This window comes from Phoca vitulina, unplaced genomic scaffold (genome assembly GCF_004348235.1).
Source record: "Phoca vitulina isolate PV1807 unplaced genomic scaffold, GSC_HSeal_1.0 scaffold20, whole genome shotgun sequence".
Lineage (NCBI taxonomy): Eukaryota > Metazoa > Chordata > Mammalia > Carnivora > Phocidae > Phoca > Phoca vitulina.
In genome coordinates this window covers 13,494,613-13,498,813 of record NW_022589723.1, presented here as the reverse complement: position 1 = coordinate 13,498,813, position 4,201 = coordinate 13,494,613, and the positions used below count along the sequence as shown (strand labels likewise).

General features: G+C 45.5%; 1 long non-coding RNA gene across 1 annotated transcript in view; it reads right to left on the bottom strand.

Annotated features, from left to right (window-relative positions):
• Positions 1 to 3,097: 3,097 nt before the first annotated feature.
• The window catches only part of LOC116640366, an 8,302-nt gene continuing 7,198 nt past the window's right edge, over positions 3,098 to 4,201 (bottom strand). Inside the window, exon 3 of the long non-coding RNA XR_004301018.1 lies at positions 3,098 to 3,290. This is a non-coding gene — a long non-coding RNA (uncharacterized LOC116640366). The remainder of the gene's footprint in view (positions 3,291 to 4,201) is intronic.

The following is a 4,201-nucleotide window of genomic DNA, read 5'->3' as shown; positions in this document are numbered from 1 at the left end:
ACAGTTTGGAAATTACTGAATATTTAATGTTAGCTTACTGACTGCAATCCATAGACTGACTGACTGATTTGCAGTTTGTCAATTTTAAACTATTTGCCTTTGAGTTTTTGTCTATGTGTTTGTGTTTCATGTGTGTGATGCTTAAAGCACTAGGACTCCAGCTGGAAAAGACCAGCACAGAAGTGGGCGAATTCTGAGTGCCCAGAAGTGCTTAACAGACTGACATGGATGTATGATTTCAGGATCATTTGCAACACCATATTCTCTTTGGGGAAATGCAGATTAAAGTGTTGCTTTTTTCCAATATACAAAATATAAATCAGGGAGCAAACTAATGCTTTTCAGCTGATCTACTACACAGAGGTGACAATTCCCCTGGCTCCCCAGTCCCGCGAGTTTCCAGACTCCCAGTTGGGACCACTTTGCCCTTCCTCGGGCACTGAGGCTGACCCTGAAGTCAGAGAAACGGAAGGACCACTGGGGCTCAGGGACTCACATGTGTGGAGCCTGGGGGTGCACCTGCCCCAACCTCATATCCCAGATCCAGTACCAGAACTTCTTGCCTTGCTTCGTACAACAAAAACCTGCCTTATCTGCCAGTGTCTGTGTTGTTCCTCAGAACTCCAGAATCTTTGCCTCCTTCTCCTCTAGGTCCTCTGGGAGCTGGAATGAGCTTTACTTGTTCCCCAGAAACTAGCGTCTTATCCTTTAAACCTACTGCCAATAATGAGGTCAGACTCTGTCATGCACCAGCCTGGATACCTGCCATGACCTTCCCGAAGCTCCCCAAGCACCAGCCAGGACAGCTACCCGATTGTCTCTGCCAAAACCCCCCAGGGTCTGGTTCGACTCCTTTCCTCCTCACCCGCTCTACCCAGCTGGGTCTCCCAGCCTCCAGGGCTCGTCCCTTCTCACAATGGCTTCTCAGATCTGATAACTAGGCATTTAGCTTTTCCCTCTGCTCCATCCAACAAGCCTGATTGACAGCTTTTCAGGGATTTCTGACTTCCCCAGCTGCTAATCCTGCTCCTCACCCAGCTCTGTATTCCCCTGTTCAAATTAATCTAGGCAGGAGCTGATTTGGCTTGTAATGTGAGGTTAATTACAGAAGTGATAACATTTCTAAATAAAAATGAGCTACTCAATTTTAAAAATCCAAATTAAAATTAAACCAGAAGGAAATCGTTTCTGGTTACAAACCACAACCTCAGTTCCCCACTCTTGTGAGCACGTCTGCCAGGGACAACTTGTCCTTTTCAGCAGGGCCCCTTCATGGACATACAACCCGAGCAATCACTCGGGGCCCTGCCCACAGAAGGACCCTGTGCTTGGTTTAACGCTCTGCTGTTCTTGCCTAGAGATTCTTGTCTTTGAACTTGTGTTTTGTAAGTGAAGCCCAATGGGACAATGGAGCATGCACAAGGGCAGAGGCGATGTGCTTGATCTATATATTCTCTGTCATTCCTTGCCACCCCATCAGCACAGAGCATTCTTGATGCCCCATGAACATGGAATTTGTGTGGACCCACGACGCATCGATGAGACTCAAAGTGACTACAAGGTACATGTTATGTCTACAACTGAGTATGTGGGGGCACTGACAGCCCCCAGAAGCCACACTTTTCATTCAAACCAGAACTTGCTTTGAACACAGAAAGAAGACAAGGGTGTTCCTAAGAAAGAGGAACGACCAAGGAACCTTACCACATCCTTCCTTATTAATGTTACTTGTGTTCCTACCAGTAACTTCCAACTACTCCCACTGAAAATAATGACATAAAAGAAAAAGGGAAAGAAAGGACAACCCATAGTTCCCTTCTTCTTGGTCCTTCCTTATGACTTAGTAAGGAAGAAGTAGACTATGTTGCACATATCACAAAGTGAGTGAAAACAGTTGAGTTAGTTTCATGTAGTGTTCCCACTGTTCTGGTCAGGATAAAATACATATGCATGTATTTTGCATGAAATACAAATTGTGTAATTGTGGTGATTCTACATATGAGTTGAATGCTCTTATATTTGCATTTAAAACTGGCTTTGCATAATATGAAGTTGAACAATAAAATCTGTGCTAATAATCCCAAATTTCCATTTTGGCTTGACTTAGACATTCAACAGCAAATAAAAATCATCATAACATATTTTAAAAATAAAAATAAATCATCATGACAAGTTGTGAGAAAGACCACTGGAGAAAAGAAAAAGCTTTCTATTTTGGTACTTTTAACATCACTCTTTCCTGCTTTTTGAACAAAGGGCCTCACACTTTCATTCTGCACCAGGTCCACTAATTATATGGCTAGGGGCAGGCTAATTGGGCAAGCAGGGAGGACCCTCCTTGCGCAGCTTAGACTGGCAAGAGGGCAGTGCAGGGGCCCCCACTTCTCCAAGCCTGCATGTTCATCTCTGTGTTTGCATCTTCCTTCTGGGACACCAGTGCTGTGGCTCTTCGGCCCCAGGGTTGAGTTCCAACTCTGACCTGATGGACTGACCTTGAGTTCTGTGTGGCTGACTCTGCTGTGGCACAATTTTGACCACTGTGTCCAGGCCACCAACACATGAGGCCTGAGCCCCATACCACCTCTCCATCTCTATCCACCAGGACATTCCTGCTCACCCACTTAACTCTGCTCCTCCACATCCTCCATCTTACCAACCTCCCTCTGTACTTCTGCGTCCCCCAACAGTCTGGTCTTGTCACCAGGGTCCTCTGTCCAAGCAGCAGGGCCAGGTCTTGGCCACATGAAGCCCCTTTACTGGTTCAACTACCCTCTTAGGTTTCCTATCATCAAGGATTACTCCTTGGGACTGCCTGGTTCTCTATCAAACTGCTAACCCCTGCAGATGATCAGTGTAGGGGCCAGGGGAATGGTGCCGGCTGGGGCCAGTAACCATCACAGAAGGAGGGGAGCCCCACTCCAGCCTCAGAGCTCGCTCAAATGTTACTTGGTTGTCTCTGAAAAAACCAAAGTCCAATCATTCAAGAGAGCTTCCATCAGAGGTTCTCTACCCTTCATTCATTACAACAACCTGAGGAGATTTTAATAAAAACCAACGCTGGGCTCCCATCCCAAGTTCTAGTTGAACTGGTCTGGGGTCAGGCCCAACATCATCCTCAAAGGACTCAGACAATACAGAGATCCAGCCGTAAAATAAACCGCTGAACTGAGATTAAAGAGTAGAGCTAAGAAAGGAAGACAGGACCACCTGGTTACCTCAAGATCACTGCCTGTTTCCACTTCTCGCGTGGCTCTGGGTGAATCACTCATGTCACTGAACATCACTCCTTCCTGTGCAAAACAGAAATGATTTTCTATATTCCTGCCATTGATGCTATAAAACAGGATTAGAACAATAATACATTCCTCACATGTGCCCAGTAATTTACAGTTTCACGCATTCTTTCACGGTTATCAGACCCTATGATAATCGGGGCACACTTGGGAGACACTGGGTGAAGCTATGGACTGAATGTTTGTGTCCCCCACCAAAATTCATATGTTGAAATGTAATCCCCAATGTGATGGTATTTGGAAGTGGGACCTTCGGGAGGCAGTTAGGTCATGACAGCTCCACCCTTAGAAAAGAGACTCCAAAGAGATTTCTTGCCCCTTCTGCATCGTGAGCTTATAGCACCACCATCTACAAAACAGGGATCAGGCCTCACCAGACACCAAAAGTGCCGGCGCCTTGATCTTGGACTTCCTACCCAATTTATGGCCACCCAGTCTGTGGTATTCTGTTACAGCAGCCTGAACAAATTCAGACAGGTAGGGGACATGGGAAGCATGTAAACTCGGTTAGTGTCAGAAGCCACGGGCTGGTGTATTTTACTCCATCTCTGAAAACTCCTCCAGTGTGACAAATACTTTGATAAATGAATATGTTAGTAAGACACAAACCCAAACTTATCAGCAACATTCTCAATTATTCCTGTTACCTATTTTTTAAATTTATCCACTTATTTATATATAGAGAGACTTTCTATCAAAGCTTAATGATCCCCTCTCAGGAAACAAACTGAGGGTTGCTGGAGCGGGGGGGTGGGGTGGGAGGGATGGGGTGACTGTGTGATGGACACTGGGGAGGGTATGTGTTCTGGTAAGCGCTGTGAATTGTGCAAGACTGTTGAATCTCAGATCTGTACCTCTGAAACAAATAATGCAATATATGTTAAGAAAGAAAAAAAAAGAAGAAGAAG